Source organism: Dermacentor andersoni, chromosome 6 (assembly GCF_023375885.2).
Source record: "Dermacentor andersoni chromosome 6, qqDerAnde1_hic_scaffold, whole genome shotgun sequence".
Lineage (NCBI taxonomy): Eukaryota > Metazoa > Arthropoda > Arachnida > Ixodida > Ixodidae > Dermacentor > Dermacentor andersoni.
The window spans coordinates 88,378,886-88,401,824 of NC_092819.1; positions in this window are offsets into that span (position 1 = coordinate 88,378,886).

Genomic DNA, 22,939 nt, shown 5'->3' on the forward strand with positions numbered 1-22,939 from the left:
CTGTGCATCAGCGATACCGGAAGCGTTGAGGGCCAAGCCATTTAGCAAAAGAAGCTTGAAAAACACAGCCACGCGAAAGTCGCGTGTCACTGGGAGCACGGAAACAACGAATCACACGTTCATTCGAATTTTGAGCTTGCTGGGCTGAAATGCTTTCGATCTGCGAAGCAACGGTCGTATTCTCGGCCCCATTCCCACCCAACGGAAGCACCTTCAAACGCACAAGAACGCTAGAGCGCCGGCAAGAGCAGTTTGAACGGGACCACGCGAACGCGATCTGCACGAGTGGCAGCATGTTGGTCAGACAGGTAAGACCGCAGTGGTGCCAGGTGTCACGCGGTGTCACCTTGCGTTGCTTTGTTTCCTCGCTTCAAAGACAAAAGGCGCAAGGGCGCCTTACCTCCATGTCCTATGGCAGCAACTAGTGCAGCGCACGCTGTCTCCGTTGGCTTGGCGGATACCACGCAATGTGTGGATGGTGTAGGCGGCAGGCGAGGAAGGGTGTCCTTCCCGAACGCTCCATCGCACAGGACATCAACCTTTAGACGACCTAAAGCGAGAACTTTGGCGTGTCTAGAGGAATAGATGAAGCTTTCGCGCTGGCTACATTCTTTTGTTCGTTCTTTTTTTTTTTTAAATCTCATAACATACGTTTTATCGACTGCGAAAAAGTACGTATTCCTGAGGCTGGTCACGTCCTAATTGCTATTAACGCTACTAGCTCATTATTCGTAACTATGTTACAAAAGCCGGCCCAGTCTATACTGCACCGGGTTTTTTATTAGTTCGTTTCTTGCTATACACGTGTGTCTAGGCAAATGGTGTACGTCCTCGGACAAGGCTTCTCAGCATGGGGTGCACGTTTTGGGCTCACGCTCGAAGGCTGATTTTCTCTTACTGGTCGCGTGTCTGATTGCAGGATTTCGCTTGCGTCCTAAGGAAATTTTTGTTTAATAAATCTGGACGAACGAAATTTTGGTTTTACTCAAATAACCGATAATACATTATATCCTTAACGGTTATTTTAGGTTTGACTGTATTACAGGATATATGTTAATACATATAACATTTATGGGCTGTGCCTACTGTAGAGCGATCCGCTACCGTTACTTACACGTGAGTGGTGGCGCTGGCTAACACTTCTTGGGTTAGTTCTGGTAGATAAACATAATTGGTCGACAGAGTAAATGGGAAAGCGGCGCCGTGGTAGCTCAATTGGTAAGAGAATCGCAAGAGTAATGCGAAGACGTGGGATCGTTCCCCCCCTGCGGCAAGTTAGTTTTTCATCCACTTTCGTTTCCATTTGTCATTTCTCTAATTCACTTAATAAGTACAAGTAATTTCTCCTAGGTTGTCCTTAGCGTCTTTGTTTGTTGGCTTCTTAACAAATGAAAATCGGGCCCCTCGGTTAACCCCCATTCTTCTCATTCATTACATAACGAGGGTCTCGAATCCGGCCACATTGATGCCTTCAGGTAGCATGTGTCCGTTTATCGATCAATTGCCTTCACCGAAGAAGATCACGTACTCGTGACGCCTGCGACAGAAAGGATGCTCCACTTCCGCCGCCAATGTTTGTGAGTGGGGACCTTCGCTAATACTCCCAGGGTTAGTTCCAGTAGTAACACATAAATACCCCAGAAAGTAGATGGGAAAACGGCGCACGGTAGCTCATTTGGTAAGAGCCTTCCACGCGTAAAGCGAAGCCGTGGAATCGTTTCCGCCAGCGGCAAATCGTTTTTTCATCCACTTTCATTTACATTAAGTTATCATTTTTTAAATTAAATTGATAAGTACAAGTATTTTCCCCTATGTTGTCCTTGGGGTCTTTGTTGGCTTCTTATGGTATGGCTAATGAAAATCGGGCCCCTCGGCCAATATTCGTTCTTCCTATATATATATATATACATATATATATATATATATATATATATATATATATATATATATATATATAGGGAGAGGGGGAGGCGCGCAATAAAGTTTAGTGGTCGTCGATCACACAAGAAAACGCACCCCTAAACTACTGATACTTGAACACAAGCGTACGTTTGTCTGGCCACATTTTCGGAGATGCACAATACATTTTAAGCCTAGCTCGCATATATATATATATATATATATATATATATATATATATATATATATATTGCTTTCGTCAGCGGCTTTATCGACTTTAGGATGTGTTCACATAGGAACAAACTTAGCGGGCATCGACTACTTTGTCTATAGCGAAACTTTAGTGAGGTGGGCAAATGGCCCTATAGAAAGAAATCAACTTTTGTTTTGCGAGACGCAGCGTGGATTTCGAGAAAGAGAAAAATGTAATCCATTGAAGGTATTTTTGCGACTTGCAGATTTCACAAGTTGGATCTTTCACTCCAGAACTTAAACATTGTACCCTACGAAACGTCTTTTTCTTTTTTAATTTATAGCTATTAGAAACAATGGCCCAAGGAAACTCATACCCCTGACACACGAGCACTCCGAAGTCCTTTATAGCTATAAATATAAGGGTACATCTACCGGAAAGGCGTTCAAGCGCAGTGACACACGACAAAGGAGTACCTCCCTCCCGGCGAAGTTCCCTTGCGGGAAAGGAGATCGCGCATCTGCTTTTCGAGCGGAAAAGCGTTACTCTCGCACACAGCGTGCACGACTCGTGAATAGAGGGAAACCTGTCACAAAACTACGGTGCCCCATAAGCCTTTTTTCACCTTGGGAAAATGTTTTAATTTTTAGCGGTAATGCGATTTGTCGAGCAGTGAAGATTAACTCTAGCTATGCTCTAGCTCAAACGCTCGCATCACGTCGCTAGTGCCACCGTGTCGAATTCTGGGCGCGTCATTTCCTGCGTCGTCTTTGGTGCGTTAGCATCGTGAAACCCACCGTTCGTTGCGCACGTAGGCCCACCTTCCGCGGTTGGCGGCTCGAGGGTACAGTGCCGAAGCAGCCAATATGGAGCTCTGTTCATGATGAGTTGATGTTTGATGGGTTACACTTTGGCCTTTGCTGCGTTTATCTCATCCTCGAGAGGTTCGAGAGCGACAAGTGTCAGAGCTATACGTCAACTCTTGCATCATAGCTAGCGCTTCGCTGAGCCGTGATGCAACTGCGCAGTTCTGTCGCGCGATCACAATTGTACGAATAACAAATTGAATGAAGCGCGTTGCGCCTGCAAGCACGAAGTACGGGACGACAAAGAGGCGAAAAAGGACGGAAACGTCGGCAGCAACAGAATAAACAGCGTGCACCGCAGAACACCCACTGTACATATTTGCTGAACCAATTTAAGTTGCTGCTAAGAACGCAAAAACGCGAATAAAATATACGAACGCGCACATTATAAGCCATCAACAACGGAAAAAAAAAGTTTTTGGTTTCTACAGTAGCTAGATGTAATCTAAATACTCAGCTTTTCAAATATGTTTTGTCCCTTGCTGCTTTAACAAGCAGCGTTATCTTTCGTGTTCTGAGAACCCATAAGCTTCTATTTCGCAATCGCAACGTGCGACCGTAAGTAATTAACTAAAAAAAAAGGGGCGAATTATCGAATAAAGTGATCTCTTATATGAAGGAAACCCCATTAATCATACCAGCTGAGCTCCACATGAACATATCCATGGGTTCGCATGCAAAACTTTTGTTTTCATACCGTATGCGGCACTGATTATATGAGAACTTAACGGCTTCTAGTAGCACCATTGGGAAGTAGGACACAAGATTACGCAAAAGATCCCGCATGCACACGGCACCTCTTGTGCCTTCTCGGGCCTGCGTTTCTGCTTGTGTCACTAGAATATTTCGTGATGTCACACCGAAGGCTCACAGATGTTGAAACCCTCGTCAATAACACGCGATTACGGATACAGGAAACTAAGGGCGCATGGTTCTTTTAGCGAGGTTATTTAGAACAACCACACATTTTCGGAAATCGGCTGCAGTTAGGGAAGCGTCGCTAAAAAAAAAATAAGATACTATCGTCCGCATTGCACTCAGTTTTTTTTTTTTTTTTTATGAGCTCTTAATGTGGAGTACATTTTTCGACCAAGACCTTTTGACCCTTATGACCGAGAGAGTGACTTAAATAGTGCTGTAAAGCTATCTCGGGCACGGTGAGTAAAAATGGCTGAACGTTAACAAAATATAAAATACCCGCTAAATAGCGGGCGTCGAGTGAAGGAGCAATCTTCACTCCGTTTGTACACGAAGGGAGTCACGTCGCCGCTTAGTCCATGCCTCGGAGTTTGAAGCATGGTGTATCTGCGGAGCTAAGCCAGCTTGAGCATTGCCAAAGGCGCCTGGCGGGACAAGATAAATGGAAACGAGGCGTCTTACACTAGCCTTCGTATGTTGTGATAATTGGGCACGTTTCACTGCAGAGCCACGGCACAGCTCGTGTCCACATAGAAAGAGAGAGCGACGTGCCGCCCATAAGCACACAATCATATACTATCGCGTGTCGGTAGGCGCGTGCGTGAAACAGCCCAACGCACTCGTCGGGCTGTTTTCGGTGTGAAGGAAGAGAGCGCACAAGCACACACAAATGTCTTTCGTCTTGGCGCGTTCAGCGGAGCCGTGCTATGAGTACAGCCACAATCGACCGCCATTTTTTTTTACTGACAGTGCAGGGAAAGCTCCAGGGACGGAGCTAACTGCGCCAAGCATTCGGGCAGAATTTACGGAGCTGTTGCTTCCTTGAAACACCTATTGGCGAGTACCACAGGGTCCCTTTCACGGGCGACGTCTTGGAGTTCGCCTTGACGCGATGTAGAAAAGCAGAAAAAGAAAATATCTAGTTCGATGCTCAGCGCTGTATGTTTTCCTATTTTTGCTGTTGTAAATTGCATGTTTTCTTCTCCTCGGTTTAAACTAACGCGGATGAGAATGTGCGACTCTATTCATCAGCGCCGTTACTTGCACACGCTGTCCCTCCGTGGCTTTCCGTTTATAGCTACAGAAAGTTGGGACCGAATGTGGCTCATCGAAAAGACTTCCCGCACGAGAATGAAAAGGGAACGAAGCAATGTCATTGGCCGACGTAATGGCGCCCAGACTACCCGGTACAAGTCGAACGCGCGAATGTCTATAGAACGCTTAATTAAAGGCCACTTGCAACGAAATTTCGCTTTGGGTAAATTGGTAATCAAATAGTAGTACATGCTGCTAGAACAATCTCGGGACTACTGTGTAGGAGAGAGAGAGAGAGATTCTTGGTTTGGGAAGGAAAAACATGGGGTAAAGTGCAGCGCAGTAACTGTCTCTCAGATGAGGACACCTCAACCGCGCTGCACAAGAGGGAAGGGGAATAGAAAGAGGGGCGAAAGAGGGGCGGCGGCAGCGGCTAGAACGCCGTGCGCGGGCAAGTCGGTGGCCTTCGCTTATGAGGCGCAGTGACGCGCCTAGTCGTGACGGAGCAGTGCTTCCTGCGCGGCGAGAGCCGCGTCACACATTTGACGAACGTTGCCGTCGATGGCTGGGCACTGGACGAGCAGGGCCCGCAGTGCAGCAGCGAGAGCGGCTATTAGCGCGTCTTTGGGGTCGCTGTTCGCAGCGGTTGGAGGGCCGCATGACGGCTCAGCTGCGGCTGTCTGGTTTTTGCGGCCGCGCAGGGCGTCACTGTACAATCGGCCCTGCGGGGAGCTAGCAGACGTAGACGCAGCGGCCGCACGCGGCTCGGTCGGTGCGGCGCCAGCTAGTTCAAGCGCTTTTTTGCGCGATAGGGGCCGCTGGGACGAAGGCTAGTAACTGTCTGATTTGCTTATTAGCGGCCAGTAAGTCTCACCTAAGCGGGCGAAGCTTGCATCTAGAAACACTTTGCACCCGAGATTCTGAAGCACGTCGCGGGCACAAGCACGCGGCGCAGAATCTTGACAAGTGTTACCGGGGGGGGGGGGGGGGGGTCGCGCGTTCCGTGTCATGCGCCACACCCAGTGAACGTTAACGAGGGCGTTGTTTTCGAACAAGTAGTGTTCTTTGCCTCTCTTGCCCCGTCTAGCGATTGGCCGGTGGTTGGACTCGGCAGGGCAAACGTACGTACGTACGTACGTACGTACGTACGTACGTACGTACGTACGAACGAACGAACGAACGAACGAACGAACGAACGAACGAACGAACGAACGAACGAACGAACGAACGAACGAACGAACGAACGTACGTACGTACGTACGTTCGTTCGTTCGTTCGTTCGTTCGTTCGTTCGTTCGTTCGTTCGTTCGTTCGTTCGTTCGTTCGTTCGTTCGTTCGTTCGTTCGTTCGTTCGTTCGTTCGTTCGTTCGTTCGTTCGTTCGTTCGTTCGTTCGTTCGTTCGTTCGTTCGTTCGTTCGTTCGTTCGTTCGTTCGTTCGTTCGTTCGTTCGTTCGTTCGTTCGTTCGTTCGTTCGTTCGTTCGTTCGTTCGTTCGTTCGTTCGTTCGTTCGTTCGTTCGTTCGTTCGTTCGTTCGTTCGTTCGTTCGTTCGTTCGTTCGTTCGTTCGTTCGTTCGTTCGTTCGTTCGTTCGTTCGTTCGTTCGTTCGTTCGTTCGTTCGTTCGTTCGTTCGTTCGTTCGTTCGTTCGTTCGTTCGTTCGTTCGTTCGTTCGTTCGTTCGTTCGTTCGTTCGTTCGTTCGTTCGTTCGTTCGTTCGTTCGTTCGTTCGTTCGTTCGTTCGTTCGTTCGTTCGTTCGTTCGTTCGTTCGTTCGTTCGTTCGTTCGTTCGTTCGTTCGTTCGTTCGTTCGTTCGTTCGTTCGTTCGTTCGTTCGTTCGTTCGTTCGTTCGTTCGTTCGTTCGTTCGTTCGTTCGTTCGTTCGTTCGTTCGTTCGTTCGTTCGTTCGTTCGTTCGTTCGTTCGTTCGTTCGTTCGTTCGTTCGTTCGTTCGTTCGTTCGTTCGTTCGTTCGTTCGTTCGTTCGTTCGTTCGTTCGTTCGTTCGTTCGTTCGTTCGTTCGTTCGTTCGTTCGTTCGTTCGTTCGTTCGTTCGTTCGTTCGTTCGTTCGTTCGTTCGTTCGTTCGTTCGTTCGTTCGTTCGTTCGTTCGTTCGTTCGTTCGTTCGTTCGTTCGTTCGTTCGTTCGTTCGTTCGTTCGTTCGTTCGTTCGTTCGTTCGTTCGTTCGTTCGTTCGTTCGTTCGTTCGTTCGTTCGTTCGTTCGTTCGTTCGTTCGTTCGTTCGTTCGTTCGTTCGTTCGTTCGTTCGTTCGTTCGTTCGTTCGTTCGTTCGTTCGTTCGTTCGTTCGTTCGTTCGTTCGTTCGTTCGTTCGTTCGTTCGTTCGTTCGTTCGTTCGTTCGTTCGTTCGTTCGTTCGTTCGTTCGTTCGTTCGTTCGTTCGTTCGTTCGTTCGTTCGTTCGTTCGTTCGTTCGTTCGTTCGTTCGTTCGTTCGTTCGTTCGTTCGTTCGTTCGTTCGTTCGTTCGTTCGTTCGTTCGTTCGTTCGTTCGTTCGTTCGTTCGTTCGTTCGTTCGTTCGTTCGTTCGTTCGTTCGTTCGTTCGTTCGTTCGTTCGTTCGTTCGTTCGTTCGTTCGTTCGTTCGTTCGTTCGTTCGTTCGTTCGTTCGTTCGTTCGTTCGTTCGTTCGTTCGTTCGTTCGTTCGTTCGTTCGTTCGTTCGTTCGTTCGTTCGTTCGTTCGTTCGTTCGTTCGTTCGTTCGTTCGTTCGTTCGTTCGTTCGTTCGTTCGTTCGTTCGTTCGTTCGTTCGTTCGTTCGTTCGTTCGTTCGTTCGTTCGTTCGTTCGTTCGTTCGTTCGTTCGTTCGTTCGTTCGTTCGTTCGTTCGTTCGTTCGTTCGTTCGTTCGTTCGTTCGTTCGTTCGTTCGTTCGTTCGTTCGTTCGTTCGTTCGTTCGTTCGTTCGTTCGTTCGTTCGTTCGTTCGTTCGTTCGTTCGTTCGTTCGTTCGTTCGTTCGTTCGTTCGTTCGTTCGTTCGTTCGTTCGTTCGTTCGTTCGTTCGTTCGTTCGTTCGTTCGTTCGTTCGTTCGTTCGTTCGTTCGTTCGTTCGTTCGTTCGTTCGTTCGTTCGTTCGTTCGTTCGTTCGTTCGTTCGTTCGTTCGTTCGTTCGTTCGTTCGTTCGTTCGTTCGTTCGTTCGTTCGTTCGTTCGTTCGTTCGTTCGTTCGTTCGTTCGTTCGTTCGTTCGTTCGTTCGTTCGTTCGTTCGTTCGTTCGTTCGTTCGTTCGTTCGTTCGTTCGTTCGTTCGTTCGTTCGTTCGTTCGTTCGTTCGTTCGTTCGTTCGTTCGTTCGTTCGTTCGTTCGTTCGTTCGTTCGTTCGTTCGTTCGTTCGTTCGTTCGTTCGTTCGTTCGTTCGTTCGTTCGTTCGTTCGTTCGTTCGTTCGTTCGTTCGTTCGTTCGTTCGTTCGTTCGTTCGTTCGTTCGTTCGTTCGTTCGTTCGTTCGTTCGTTCGTTCGTTCGTTCGTTCGTTCGTTCGTTCGTTCGTTCGTTCGTTCGTTCGTTCGTTCGTTCGTTCGTTCGTTCGTTCGTTCGTTCGTTCGTTCGTTCGTTCGTTCGTTCGTTCGTTCGTTCGTTCGTTCGTTCGTTCGTTCGTTCGTTCGTTCGTTCGTTCGTTCGTTCGTTCGTTCGTTCGTTCGTTCGTTCGTTCGTTCGTTCGTTCGTTCGTTCGTTCGTTCGTTCGTTCGTTCGTTCGTTCGTTCGTTCGTTCGTTCGTTCGTTCGTTCGTTCGTTCGTTCGTTCGTTCGTTCGTTCGTTCGTTCGTTCGTTCGTTCGTTCGTTCGTTCGTTCGTTCGTTCGTTCGTTCGTTCGTTCGTTCGTTCGTTCGTTCGTTCGTTCGTTCGTTCGTTCGTTCGTTCGTTCGTTCGTTCGTTCGTTCGTTCGTTCGTTCGTTCGTTCGTTCGTTCGTTCGTTCGTTCGTTCGTTCGTTCGTTCGTTCGTTCGTTCGTTCGTTCGTTCGTTCGTTCGTTCGTTCGTTCGTTCGTTCGTTCGTTCGTTCGTTCGTTCGTTCGTTCGTTCGTTCGTTCGTTCGTTCGTTCGTTCGTTCGTTCGTTCGTTCGTTCGTTCGTTCGTTCGTTCGTTCGTTCGTTCGTTCGTTCGTTCGTTCGTTCGTTCGTTCGTTCGTTCGTTCGTTCGTTCGTTCGTTCGTTCGTTCGTTCGTTCGTTCGTTCGTTCGTTCGTTCGTTCGTTCGTTCGTTCGTTCGTTCGTTCGTTCGTTCGTTCGTTCGTTCGTTCGTTCGTTCGTTCGTTCGTTCGTTCGTTCGTTCGTTCGTTCGTTCGTTCGTTCGTTCGTTCGTTCGTTCGTTCGTTCGTTCGTTCGTTCGTTCGTTCGTTCGTTCGTTCGTTCGTTCGTTCGTTCGTTCGTTCGTTCGTTCGTTCGTTCGTTCGTTCGTTCGTTCGTTCGTTCGTTCGTTCGTTCGTTCGTTCGTTCGTTCGTTCGTTCGTTCGTTCGTTCGTTCGTTCGTTCGTTCGTTCGTTCGTTCGTTCGTTCGTTCGTTCGTTCGTTCGTTCGTTCGTTCGTTCGTTCGTTCGTTCGTTCGTTCGTTCGTTCGTTCGTTCGTTCGTTCGTTCGTTCGTTCGTTCGTTCGTTCGTTCGTTCGTTCGTTCGTTCGTTCGTTCGTTCGTTCGTTCGTTCGTTCGTTCGTTCGTTCGTTCGTTAAACCTATTCGCTTGCTTTGACCCCGCAGGGGCGTCTGCGTCAGCAGGCGTTTGGTGTGTTGCGACACCACGTACCCGAGCACACGAGGGTTGGACCCTCCCGCGTCTAGCCGTGCGCGGCTTAGCCGTGTCTGGGGAAAGGGGGATCCTGGAGGTTGAGCCGATGCTGGGTGTTAGGACCTTTAAGGCCCCCCGGCGGGGGCAACACACCTCTTTGGCCTCTGCTTCGCATAGACGGCGCCCCCGGACTGACCCACCCGGGGGAAATCGGTAGTTGCCTTTTCCAGTCTCTCTCTCCCTCCAATCTTCGTCTTTCTCTTACTTTTCATCTTTCCTGTCTTCTCCTAGCTTCCGCTTACTTCCAATTTTTCCAGGCAGCAAGGGTTAACCTTGTGTGAATAGCCAACCTAGGTTATTTCATATTTGGTTATAGTGGTAATGTACAGCTGGCGTTTGCAGGCCGTGTTTCACACGCCCTGCAGCGTCCCCTTGTAGGACTCCACGGTGGGTGGCTGGCGTTACTGCCGAAATATCACGTCTATTTATGGATAGCTCCTTTCCTCGACTCCCTGATCGCCCTACGAAAAGAGGGCGCACCGAAGATGTATTTAAGTTCTTTGGTCGTGAAAGACCCAACTTCCCACGATTTCATGTGATTCACTCGGAAAAGTCAGACACCCAAGTACGCACAATCTCCCCATTTCTAGTTTCAAAGTCTTTAACTGAGGCTCCTGGTCAAGGTTACAAGGCAACAAGGATGGCAAGTGGAGATCTCCTCTTGGAGCTCCAGAATCTGAAACAATTTGAAAAGTTACCGAGTCTCGTGTCATTTGGGGACGTTCAAGTGACAGTGACTCCGCACCGAACTATGAACACTACCCGCGGCGTTGTCTCAGACGATGATTTGCTTAACCTGACAGATGCAGAGCTCCTGGAGGGCTTTAGTGAACAGAATGTTGTCAATGTGAGAAAAATAAAGATGAGGCGGGATGGTAAAGAGATTGCAACCAAACACCTAATACTCACCTTCAACTCAAGTGTCCTACCCGAGTCAATAGAGGCCGGGTATATAAAGCTCCGTGTCAGGCCGTACGTGCCAAATCCACTGCGATGTTTCAAATGCCAGCGCTTCGGCCACAGTTCGCAGAGCTGCCGCGGCCGCCAAACATGTGCGAAATGTAGTGCCCACGAACACACCACTGAAGCTTGTGCGAACACACTCCACTGTGTAAACTGTGACGGGGAGCACGCCGCGTACTCGCGGTCGTGCCCATCCTGGAAGAAAGAAAAAGAAATCGTAACGATCAAAGTGAAAGAAAATATCTCATTTAAGGAGGCACGCAGGCGGGTTGCATACCTGCCAAAGAAAAGCTTTGCCGAAGTGGCGCGTCAGGGGGCAGCGTCACAACGGCCTCCGGCGGCTGTCCGACCCACAAGCAGTGAGTCGGCAGTCACGCCATCTGCCCCCGCGACGGTTGCAGCTAGCGCTGCTCCGTCAACCGAGGAGAAGGAACCATCGACCCCGAAGGAGGGCGCAGCCGAGGCTGCCTCAACTTCCGAGGTTCCTTCCTGCGCTGGCAACGGCCGGCGTAGCCAAATCCCTCTGGGAGCCCCATCGACCTCCGGGCTGGTGGGCGCAGGGGCCTTGCCCTCCAAGGCGGGGCTCCCTCTGAAATCTTCCCGCTCGCAAGAGCACGTGTCCGGCGCCTCACAAGAGGCAATGGACACTACACCCATCCTCAAGGCGCACCAAGCGCCTAAGGAGCGGCGAGGCTCCCTCGAACGCTCCAGAAAGAACAAAACCCCTATTACAGGGCCTCGAAAGGGTTCTGTAATCTAAGGCATCCCGTCCGTTTCCGTAAACACAGCACCAATTTATTTTAAATATGGATACACAAATCATTCAATGGAACATTAGAGGTCTCCTTACAAACCTTGATGATTTGCAAGAACTCATCCACAAACATAATCCAAAAGTGCTGTGTTTACAGGAAACACATTTAAAATCCAGACACGCAAACTTTCTCCGTACGTATGTTACGTTTCGTAAAGATCGCGATGATGCCATCCCATCATCGGGTGGTGTTGCGATTCTCACACATAAAAGCATAGCATGTCAACCTTTACAGCTTCGAACGCCCCTTGAAGCAGTGGCGGTGCGAGTTGTTCTGCTAAACAAACTCATCACTATTTGCTCGCTTTATATACCCCCACATTACAAATTAACTAAACATGAATTTCAGTCCTTTATAGATGAACTGCCAGAACCCTATGTTGTTCTTGGCGACTTCAATGCGCACAGCTCCCTGTGGGGCGACTCTCGTATAGATGCGCGAGGTCGCCTTGTTGAACAGTTGCTTTTTTCTTCTGGAGCGTGCCTTCTCAATAAGAAAGAACCCACATATTACTCTCTTGCAAACCGATCCTTTTCGTCAATAGATCTTAGTATAGTCTCCCCGTCTCTACTGCTTGAACTTGAATGGGAAGTTGCCAACAATCCTTACGGCAGCGACCACTTCCCTATACTGCTAAGATCAGCTAAAGAAAACGAATATCCACCACACGCTCCTAGGTGGAAGATTGAGACAGCTGATTGGGAGAAATTCCGAACTCTCACCAGGATCTCATGGGATGACATGTCCTCTTTAGAAATTGATGCTGCCGTTCAGTATTTTACAGCCTTCATTATAGATGCCGCGTCTAAATGCATATCTGAAGTAAGTGGTTTCGCATGCAAACGGCGCGTCCCGTGATGGAACGACGAGTGTAGGACCGCCCGTAAGAAACAAAACAAAGCGTGGGGGTTGCTACGCACCTCTCCCACTGCGGAGAATCTTATTAACTTTAAAAAAGCAAAATCTGAAGGAAGGAGAACGCGCCGACAGGCCAGAAGAGAGAGCTGGCAGAAGTTTTTATCGGGTATCAACTCTTATAGTGACGAGGGGAAAGTCTGGAACAGGGTTAACAGGATAAAAGGACGACAAACTTATTCACTCCCTCTAGTAAATACACAGGGCGGTACACTGAAAGATCAGGCCGACTCACTTGGGGAGCACTTTGAGAGTGTATCAAGCTCAAAACATTATTCGCAATCCTTCCTAAAATATAAACAAATAGAAGAATGCAAGCCACTCGTCAATAAATGCCGACAGAATGAACCGTACAATTGCCCTTTTAGTGCTGCTGAGTTGAAAGCTGCCTTGAGCGCATGCAAGAGCTCTGCACCGGGATCCGATAGAATCATGTATGAAATGCTCAAAAACTTACACAATGACACGCAAGTAACACTACTTACACTTTTCAACACTATCTGGGACGCAGGGTACCTTCCAACGGCATGGAAAGAAGCCATTGTGGTCCCTGTTTTGAAAGAAGGGAAAGACCCTTCTTCAGTGGCAAGTTACCGCCCGATAGCCCTCACAAGCTGCATGTGTAAGGTATTTGAAAAAATGATAAATCGGCGACTCATCCATTTTCTTGAACAAAACAAAATGCTTGATCCCTTTCAGTGTGGCTTCCGAGAAGGGCGCTGCACAACCGACCATCTTGTACGCATTGAAGGACATATTCGTGACGCGCTTGTACACAAACAGTTCTTCGTATCGATATTCCTCGATATGGAGAAGGCATACGATACGACCTGGCACTACGGAATCTTGAGAGATTTGTCAGAAATGGGCATTCATGGTAATATGCTAAACGTAATAAAAAGCTACTTGTCCAGTCGTACCTTCCGGGTGAAAGTCGGCAATGTGCTGTCACGTCCTTTTACACAAGAAACTGGTGTACCCCAGGGAGGCGTGCTCAGTTGCACACTTTTTATTGTTAAAATGACAATGCTTCGTGCGTCCTTACCACCAGCCATCTTGTATTCCGTCTATGTGGACGACATTCAAATAGGCTTCAAATCCTGTAACCTCGCAGTATGCGAGAGACAGGTACAGCATGGCTTGAACAAGGTGTCAGGGTGGGCAGAGAAAAATGGTTTTAAAATCAATCCTCAGAAAAGTTCTTGTGTGCTGTTTACAAGGAAGAGAGGCCTAGTTCCGGATCCTTGCTTACAAATGTGTGGACAACAGATTCCTGTAAACAAAGAGCACAAATTTCTAGGTATTATACTCGACAATAGACTCACTTTCGTCCCACACATTAAACAACTCAAAGAAAAGTGTCTGAAAACAATGAACCTAATGAAACTTCTATCCCAGACTACGTGGGGCAGTGACAGGAAGTGCCTAATGAATCTGTATAAGAGCCTCATCCGGTCACGATTAGATTATGGTGCCGTGGTATATAACTCTGCCGCCCCAAGCGCGCTAAAGATGCTAGACCCGGTTCACCATCTAGGCATCCGTTTAGCCACGGGCGCTTTCAGAACAAGCCCAATTGAAAGCTTATATGCCGAATCGAATGAATGGTCTCTCCACCTACAGAGATCATACAACAGCTTTACATATTTCCTTAAAGTACGCTCTAATCCTGAACATCCATGTTTTGATACCGTTACCGATATGACGTGCGCTACACTTTTCAGCAACCGTCCCTCCATAAGACAGCCTTTTTCGCTGCGTGTGAAGGAGCTTAGCAATGAAATGCATGTCCCACTCCTCGAGCATCGCCTAATGCACACAATCAAGCTCTTACCTCCCTGGGAGTGGCAGGTGATACAATGTGACATATCCTTTATAAAAGTCACAAAGCACGCTCCTGAGGCTGAAATCAGAATGCATTTCCTAGAACTACAGCACAAGCACTCCTGTGCAGATTTCTACACAGACGCTTCGAAGTCAAATGCCGGGGTATCCTATGCAGCAGTCGGCCCATCCTTCTCGCAATCCGACGTACTGCATCCCGAAACAAGCATCTTTACGGCCGAGGCCTACGCATTACTCTCTGCCGTGAAACATATAAGAAGATCAAAACTTTCAAAAGCAGCGATCTATACAGACTCCCTAAGCGTCGTGAAGGCCTTGATGTCAGTCTATACACACAAAAATCCTGTACTTAGTGAACTCTACACCGTCTTGTGTAAAGCGTACATATCTAACCAGCGTATCATTATATGCTGGGTGCCTGGCCACAGGAGCATTGAGGGTAATGTTCTGGCGGACGAGATGGCCACGTCAATCGCATCGCAAACTGTTAACCCTACCGCTGCGGTGCCTGTCACAGATCTGAGGCCTTTCTTGCGAAGGAGATTGCGGGACCACTGGCAACGCATGTGGGACGCGGAAACGAATAATAAGCTCCACCTGATAAAGCCACAGTTAGGATTCTGGCCCTCTACTACAAAATCGCGCCGAGCAGATGTCCTATTCTGTCAGCTCAGAATAGGACACACGTTTGGCACCCATAATTTTCTACTAACCGGAAGTGAGCCTCCAACCTGTGGTAGATGCGGGGAGAGGCTGACCGTGCTCCACGTCCTTCTGGAGTGTCGCGAAGCCGAATTTGAAAGAACGAAACATTTTTCCTTAGCTTACAGACAGCACATCCCTCTCCATCCAGTAATGTTCCTCGGCCCAGAACCGCTTTTTAACACAGACACAGTCCTAGGTTTTCTGAGAGATGTGGTCCTACATGTTATTAGCCCCATGCATTCCTAGCGCTTCCTCTCTTTAGAGGATGCCGCTGGGATAGTTGTACGGTATAGCACACGCCTCCAGACCCTTGTGTTTCAAGGGCTCTAAGGAGGCAGTAGTGCTCTAGCATTTATTATAATCTGATATATTTTACCTATTGTATCATTCTTTTTAAATGCATCGAAATGCTCATAGTACAGGTCATATGTCATCGCCATAATTTTATTACACAGATTTTACGCAATGTAGAGCGCATATTTTAAGGCCCCTTTACAGCCACGTCACACCAATTTCATAGTAATCATAGTTACACTGCACACCCACTACCACAGACATGGCGCTCTTTGGCCATTCCTGGCCCTTGCGCCATAAAACCCCATACATCATCATTCGCTTGCTTTGACAATAATGGTCGATGGTTTCTGTACAATTCCTTAAGTTGCGGTATCAAAAACGTGTACTTTTGCGGGCCTTCCGTGACACATCCACTCGTATTTCAAGGGTAAAGTTTTGAACGTAGGCTGCCCTATATATGCACCACCCGAAATTGAGCTTTTTACGCAGCCTGATATTTGTAACAGCAGGCACAGTATGTGTGAATGCGTTCCGCGCGCGGCAGCTCACGCCTTGAAGGAGATAGAGAGAAAAAGAGAAGCGGTAGTTGCATGTTACAGAAGGTAAGCAGTCGGTGCCTAATTATCTGCCCTATACTGGGTGGCTACGTTATTCCTCCTCACAAACGAACGAACAACTCGGAATGCACCTATATAAATATTTATTGACTCCTCAATGCAGACTTGGCTTCGACGGCAAACAGTTAGAGGAAACGAGTTAGGAAAAACATTTCGCTCCGGTGCTCCTAACTAAATAAATACAGGAGGACAGAGAAAGCGTCGTAATGCGATTAGCGTTGTTTGGCAACGTTCCCAACTCTAATGTGCTGCTGTTATTTGCTAGCAAACCCTTGAAAGGTTGCTCTCGCTCATGGTTCAGTGTGCCACCCTCTGGAGCCCACACGGATGCGGGGTCTTACCCCAGACGTGCAGCCACAACAGCCACCGTAGTCGTCAACAGAGAACATTGGAGCAGCATTTCGCTCACCCGAAGAAGCGGCCATAGTCGTCGCGCTCTCCCAAACAGAGGTTGAAGTCATAGTGAGCAACTCCCAACAAGCGTGCCGGAACTTTGCTAGCGGCAGAATTCGTACCACTACGCTCAAGATCATCAATCAAAAGCCGCCAACGAGATCAGTCATGATCATCTGGGCGCCAGCTCATCACGGCATTCCTGGCAACGAGGTCGCCAACCACGTGGCTCGAGATCTGACCCACCGAGCCGACGCCGAGGGATCTGAACCCGAGCGCATGCACCCTGTAATCTCGTACCAAGACATCACACAACACTACAAGCTAACCCGCAGAACATATGCACCACCACACACGTCACTACTCTGAGGGCAAGAGCGATTCCCCCGAGCTTTACAGCTTACTACATTCCCCCACCCAGCCAGAAAATCCTCATAGCCCCTACACAATTCTCTACGCAATGCCGCTTCTGCGCAGAGCCTGGGTTCCTCAGGCACATAGTAGGGGGTTGCAGAGCGGCACCATTGAATCCACTGAACCCTTACCACACCAACGAGCTTTGGGATAGAGCCTTGGCCAGCTCCGACCTCGAGGATCAGCAATGGCTGATTGCGAGGGCCCAGGATGCGGCCCGAGCTCAAGTCATCCTGGAATGAGGACGCCTCTCCAAAGCTGCATTTACCTAATGAAAATATTTATTCTCTCTCTGTGCCCGCATTTCTTCATTCCTTTTTGAATTTACGCTGTCATTTTTTTCAATTTCTTGGACATCATAAAACTAAACTAAAGGAACATTGAGTTTAGCACTTTATAAATCAAGAAGGCATTGAGTATTCAAGGAGTATATACAGAGTGTCCCACGTAAATTTAGTAAAGCCTTAAAAATATGCAAATAACACGTAGCTAGATAGAACCATGTAATGTTGTTTCGGTCCCTTGGAAATACTCAGATTATTTCTCGCATCCGGCCTAACTAAAATAATTAGTCTTCATCAGCTAATTAACTTCTCAAATATTAGAATTATATGAAACGTGTCAATGACGAAATTGTAGACCAACATGAAAGACTCTGGATACAGCTTTCTGTTGCTAAATAAGTGCTACATAAAGGTGTTTTTGCGAGCGTGAAAGAAGCCCACTAATGCAGGTAAAATTGCCGTATGACTGACCGCTCGAAGCACTTGACGTGATAAACGATAATTCTGCTTCTCAGAGTTGCTAGTATTCGGTTTCTCTCTTCATTGCAACAACTTCCATTCGAAACGGTCAAGCCGTTATCTGATGAAAGCATATCTGCGTTTCAGATATTATTATTAAGGAATCAAAGTTGACCAGCTAAAGATGAAGCATCGCCAGAGGGAGCTTCAAGCGGACGGTCTCTTGTAGGTGTCTAAACGAGCTGCGAGCGCTAACCATGCTCGTCGCGCCGTCTCGTGCCATCGATCGCCCACTACTGCACATAACTTCGTTACCATAGGGTTTCCTATAGATGGCTTGTATTGACGCCGTCGCGGCCGCCATCTTGAAGTACCAGCAAGCCGAGGAGCCGCGTAAGCAAGCAACTCCGCCACCTTCAAGCTTTCGTCGCCACCACCAAAAATATCGTTCTCCACGCGTACTTCAAAAGTACTGCTGGTGTGGTCATTTGATTCCCGCAGTTTCCCTAAGCTATTCGCTTACTTTGACAACAAATTTTGGTCCCTGGTATCTAGATTTTTTTTTTCACTTCAGGACAATTAAAAAAAGAAGTGCTGGCTCTCCCGTAATCTAGAGTAGATGTAAGCATGACATAGCAGCCGCCAAAAGAAATTGGCTTGAGAGGATGGATGGAAACAACTTTAGAGAAAATGATTCTATTGACAATCCTAAACATGGCAGTACTGCACGTTCGCAACGACACACCCCACCCCACCCCACCGCACCATGCCACACTGTGAACTGGTCCGTGTGGACGCTGTCCAGCTAGAAGAAGAAAACCGGCTGAAAGCGGCAAGAAAGGCAACGAAAGGCGCCGGGGAGACCACGCGCACTGCCCAGGTAGAAGAAGAAAAGCGCTTGAAGAAAGCGCGACCGAACGTCTCGGAAAATCTCGATTCTTGCTCCGTGATCTCGACGCAAGAGGTCACGTGTTGGGCTGCCACTCAGCAAATGGTTGGCTTGACGGAGCGTTCGCTTGCCAAGGCTGGCTGCGGGACGTAATGCTCTCTCCTTACTTTTTCCTTCTTCCATGAAGGCAAAGCAGCGCACCAGACTCGTCCGGTGCCACGCCACACAGCAGCTCGGCGAGCGCAGTAGATTCAGCAGTAAATTCCATTTCCCATAATCGAAGTGTATGATACTCTACATCTGCCTTTTGAACATCGCTATTGGAAATGCCAAATAAAGCTTCAGCTTTTTCATAAAAAAGCGCTAAAGACGAAAGAAACAAACACGACATGATTATCTGTATGAGACGTGATAATTGTGATACCGCTTTTCTTTCTGATTTGCGAAGTTGTAAACTCTCCATATCATTCTTATTTAATTTTCATGTTTTTGGAAATGTCTTGGTCAAAAAACATTGTTTATGTGAGAAAAAGGGGCTCTGAGCATTAAATGTATCTTAATTGCAGCTTTAAAGTTAGCAATATACTAGACAAATATGGTGTAGTATGTGCGGAACAAAACGATTTCACTGTTCAAATGCGTCTAGATAGCTTTAATTTGTTGTTTAAATGCAGTTTCTCTATCTCGCCTAATTTTTTAAGGGTGATACATCAAAATGCCTGAAGGAATTATTTATTTTTTATTGTAATGTGCAAAATACACTGAGAATAGTATTCTTGGACTGAAAAGACGAAATATTTTGTCGAATGTTTCTTAGGAATACGTTTGTTGCTTGTCGGCAATACCCCGCAGAACACTGGAAACGAGCTTCACCCGAAGCCACCTGTGGCTTCTTTTTTAACATTTGCAAGACACTTCTCGTCGGTTGTGAAACAGAGGTGTACATTGCCGTTCCTCTACGCTGCACTTCATTTGCAATACATTTCTTCTACATACCACTGAAGCAGAGACTTGTTTTATTTTTTACATCGGCCTTATTCATTACCTGACAGCAGAGGGAAAATACCGATGTTCTGAACCTTTTGTTTCTGTTCTAATTCAACAAACGAAATTTATTGCCTATTGTTAGATGTTGACCGAAATGATAAGCCAGAAACTCCATACTTAAGAGGAAGCTTTAGCTCGGGCCCAACTCCGACGCGGCCTATTCAAATACATGTAAAACGCAAAAACGTTTTTATGAGATAACCCCTCGACCGATTTTGATGAAATTTGTTGCATTTGAGAGGGAAAGTGACATTCTAGTGACTGTTGGTCGCGGAATTTCTATTTAGGTCCTGAATTTTGATAAGAAGATTTTCAAAAATTCGGAAGCTTGAAAAAAATAGAAGCATGAAGTTTACAAATTCATAACTCTGCATCAAGAGCAGATATCGCGGTTCTGTAAACGGCATCCATTTGACCATTGAAAGCGGACAAATTTCATACGTCATTTTATATCTTACATGAATTGGTTACGTTGTTTACAAAGGTTCTGCAAAAGCTGTATTTCCATATTACTAAATTTTTTTAGATTCATGTATAGCATCTCAATTTTGTCCGCTTTAGATGTACTATTAGATGCAATTCAAAGAATTGTATTATCGTTTTTTGTTTTAGAGTTACAGAGTTGTAAACTTGATAGTTACTATTTTTGAAAATTTGCGATATTTGTCAAATTTTAATAAAAAATTAAGGACCTACATCAAAAATTCGAAACCAACAGTCACTAGATGTTCAGTTTTTCTTTTAAAGCCAACAAACCTCGTCAAATTCGGTGCAGTGGTTGCCGAGAAAAACGAATTCTCCTTTTACATGTGTTTAGATAGGAGCACCCGAGCTAAAGCTTCCTCTTAAGGCTGAAACTCAGCAAGCAAGATATATTGTACTCGTTTGTTGCCTGTAGACAACACTCGTCCATAAAGGGCTAAGAAACAGGACAGAATAAGCGTACAAAAATTCACCCTCCAGAACCGCCGACAGTGGTCGCTGGTGCATGAATTGTACAATAAATCTTAAGGAAACTTCAGCCCGGAATAACTGTCCAAGGTTCCGTTAACAACGCCAGAGCTATGCGCAGGAAGAAATGTATATGCGTACGTGGACGTTGTAAAGAAGTTATAGAGGGTGCGAACGAAGACAATGAAGTGCCAAGGGCTCCAGAATAAAGAGTTAAGTACCTTGGTGCTATTTACGATGGCCAACTCACCTGGCGCAGCCACAGTTATCATATTCAAACAAAGGCAGAACGTGCCGTGGCTATGCTCCGCCGGCTCAGCCATCGTCGCTCTAGAATACGCAAAGATACCTTACTGATGATATATACGGTGTACGTTCGGCCTATATTAGAATTCGGCTGTGTAATATTTTCCGTTGGTCCCGGCTGCAAAATTAAACCTCTCATACTCTTAGAAAGGGAAGCTCTTTGATTATGCCTTGGGCTACCTAGATTTGTTGCCAACAGTGTTTTATATAAGGAAGCTCATATACCCACCATAGATTGCAGATTCCGCATGCTTACGGTTCAGACATTTTTTTTTTAATTCATGACTTTTAAATAAGACGTAAGCAATACGTATTTATTACTGAACCGTATGAGTTTTTTCAAGTACCGTGTTCGAGATTACACAGTCCTCAGATAATATTTGTGCATGCACAGTTACGAAAATTGGATGTGTTCATACGCCAAGTTTGCCATTTAAATGATGTCTTACGAGACCTCCAAATTGAGTTCGAGGACTTATTTCCAAATCGTGCTAAACTACTACCAAGCAGACATTTAATTAATATCTTACATGTCCACCTACACTAGCTAACCACTGACAATGTAATAGCTACTGACGCTTCTGTGTGCAATGAGAAGGCAAAAGTGGGGATATTCTCTGAATCTCTTCAATGGTCTTACTCCCTTGGCCTTTCCGACTTCCCACCCATATTTCAGGCAAATTATTAGCTATTATATTAGCGTTACGAAAACTCCCCCAAAATAACCTATTAGCTGTTATTGTGACCGACTCGCTATCTGATGCACAGCACTTAGTGTATCTTTAAATTCAAGAATTCAACGAACATTTCGTTCGATGGTACCTCTGTACTTACGGAAAGTATGTTTGCATCGTGTACCGGGACATCTCGGGTTACACTTGGACGAAATAACTGATTCGCTCGCACGAGCATCCCTCAATGGCCCTATCATATCTGTTTTACCGACATCAGCCTATGTCACCTTCGGCTAGGTATAGAAATTTCTCTATATCGCAAAACTCTGCAGTATCCATGCAAACACCGTCTTTTCAATTCCACCATCTTGGATTCCCATGTAATAATTGCTGTCCATCAAGACAATTGGAAGTTTCATTTACAATATTGAGATGCCCTATACCGCCTCTAAATTTTTACCTACACAGGTCGGGTCTCGCTATGTCCTCTCTCTGTTCTTTTGCAGTGCATCTGATTCTATTGAACAATAAATTCTCTCGTGCCGCAGCTTTTCAAGACAACGAAAATTCTTAGAAAGATCATTTAGCAAACTTCGGCTCTCGCTCACCTCACCAACCATTCGTTCTTTTGGGGCGACTTTACTGGGATCCAGCCACAGGGATGCTTTTCTTGCAGTTTACAATTTTATTAGAGAGACAAAAGGATTACCTTGCTGAATTTCTAAAATCATCAATTAATTCTATTATTTCATTTCCTTATGTTAACTTACTTTATCGAAATCTTAGCAATACTTTCATTGCACTTCTAAATTACAGTTCTTTAGTCCCATGCTTCATTGTAAAAATCTAGTTTTCCTTTAATTCTAACCATACGGAAAACCGCCTATTTCTTGGCCAATCCCCCATAGTGGGTATGCGCCAGTGTTTGGGAAACGAAACGAAAGATGGCTGACACAATAGCCTAGCCCCACTGTCTTATTACAAATTGACGCCGCCGCATACTTTCTGTGTGGACATTTAAGTCGAGATGTCGGTGGACTTCGTCATCGGAACAAATCAACGTGGTGGCATCCGAATCTTGGCTGCAACCCCTCAAGATGAAAAGGCACAACCTCTTCCCAAAGGAATGCGCACTGACGCATTTGTCTCCTATATAAGCGCTAGAACGAAGCTCACTTCAGATGATTTAAGTGCAAAAGAAAAAGTGAAGCTGAATATGAAATTTTAGGATTATGAGAATTTTGTTCTGACTCCAACACGAAACTGCACGAAGCCTCCTACCGTTGATTCGTCTGACAGCTGCATCAACCTGAGCACTAAGTTTCTTGAAGTCCAACAGGAACAGAATAGATTGCAAAATGATTTAATGCATTTGCTTGTAAACATGACTCAAAACAGAGCGAACCTTGAACGCGTGAAACCAAACATATCTGATGAAGAGTACAGTAGTCCCGAGCCCTGGCTAACATCTTATGAATATACCTGCAATGAAAACTACTGGTACAGTGAAAGGGTAGTTACGAATTGCGTGTCAACGCTCACACCAACAAGCCCTGAACGGAATCGAAGGACAGTTTTCTCAGATTCGAAAGCGCAAATCAGTTACATGTCTATGGAGAAAGAAGCTTTAGCAGTTCTAATGGCCGTATGCCGTTTTGTACCTTACCTGGATGGCAGGAGCTTCA